This window comes from Berghia stephanieae, chromosome 11, assembly GCF_034508935.2.
Source record: "Berghia stephanieae isolate SIO BIC M18660-M18661 chromosome 11, UCSD_Bste_1.3, whole genome shotgun sequence".
Classification (NCBI taxonomy): domain Eukaryota; kingdom Metazoa; phylum Mollusca; class Gastropoda; order Nudibranchia; family Aeolidiidae; genus Berghia; species Berghia stephanieae.
This window is the reverse complement of record NC_088370.1, coordinates 3704011-3705732: the sequence shown is the minus strand read 5'-3', so window position 1 is coordinate 3705732 and position 1722 is coordinate 3704011.

Here is a 1722-nt window from a genome sequence, read left to right as displayed (position 1 = left end):
TGCGAGTAGGCGTTTTGTTTGCAGGAAGTCGGGGCGTGGCTAAGATTTGGGGCGGAAAAAAGGCTAGGTGGAGCTTGCTTTTGGGTTATTTTGTTAATGTGTTTCCCCCATTTCCAAGTCCTTTGAAAGGCGATGCCCGGATGGGATCGTCGACTTGTTTCAGGACGGTTTTTGTTTAATTTGGGGGTCCATTGCACTTTTAGCTGGCTAGATGAGTATTTGTTTGCGTTAATTTTTTCCTCAATCCTTAGCCCACTCACGAGACTAATCAAGTCCTCTTGTACAATCTTTCAGATTTTTTTGGGTCGGTATATTAGACATCATCTAATCTGAATTTTACTCATAGAGGTAGGCATTGATGAAACAAAGAAATAGTATGGGTCCTAGCACCTTCCCCTGTGGTACTCCTAAAGACTGGACTCACCTGACGTGACGTCTAGGACTACTTAATGGTACTTTTTTTGGGGGGAAATCAAAAAAGCCACGTGGTAAGCCAAATTTTCCGTAATTTTTAGTTTCGCAGGAGTTTTGGGGGCCAGTATCAAATTTTTTGGGGAAAAGTCAAGGAGCCGAATTGCCAGTGTTTTGGCTTTCTGGAGTTTCAACAGGTCGTTTACATTTTAGGAGTTGGTTTTCACACCATATCCTTTCAAAAACCCGGGGTTTTGGGGTCAGTTACGATGTATTGTTCTCAAAAGGTTTTATCAGGTTCTTACAATTATTGTTCAATAGTTTGGATATTGCAGACGTCAGTGTGATTGGACGGTAGTTCTCTTTTTTATTTTTGTTGCATATTTTTAAATACAGTACATGTTTGCCTTCAGCCAGTCATTAGTTGGCATACCGTGTCGGACATTTTTGGAAAAATTTAAATGCATAATGGGGGAGCCAAACTCTCAGCACACTCCTTTAGTACGGGTTTTGGGGAATGTTATCTGGACCTGACGCCTTAGATGGGTCGACGTTTTTCAGCAACTTTCACCTCCTGAGATGTTTATGTTGATATTAGAAAGAGATTGGTCACACCTCTGTGATGTCGGTGGGGTGTTGTCTCGTGTGGACCAGGGGGTAAAGACAGATTTAAATTGTTTCCAAGAGGATCGTTGCTTTATCCTTTCCCCCTCAATGTACAGGGTTTCATTTTCTTTCAATGAGGCTACACCAATGGATCGTTTTTCTTGCTTTTTATGTAGTTCCAAAATGGTTTGGTATTGTCTGTTTCAAGTCCTTTTTCTATAACATTGTTAATGTGTGTCATTCTGCTTTATATTTCACTCCTACTTTGATGCTGCAACGATTTGTATGTGTCCCAGGTTCCGCTCAGTTTAGCCCGCTTGAATGCTTTTGCTTTGCGTCTTAGTCGTGCTCGTATTTTCCTGTTCATCCACGGCGGCGATTTTGTATTTTTATGTACTTTTGTGAATTGACTCCTTGATTGCACTGAGTAGGCAGGTGAAAATGGCTCTGTGATCTCTTTATGACAGTCCCTCGATTCGTGTTCGTAGTGCGGCCCAGTTGGCCTTTTTGAAAAGGTATCGTGTTTGGGGTTGGTTCATATAATTGGGATTTAGTGTATTTTTCATAACAACGCAGACATGATCTGATATTCCTGGTTGTGATGTTGTTGAATGGATCAGTGATGGATTGGGATACCAAAACAAGATGTAAAATATTGTCACCGCGTGTGCATTCTTCGTGAATTTGTGTGAGGTGCGCTCCTGT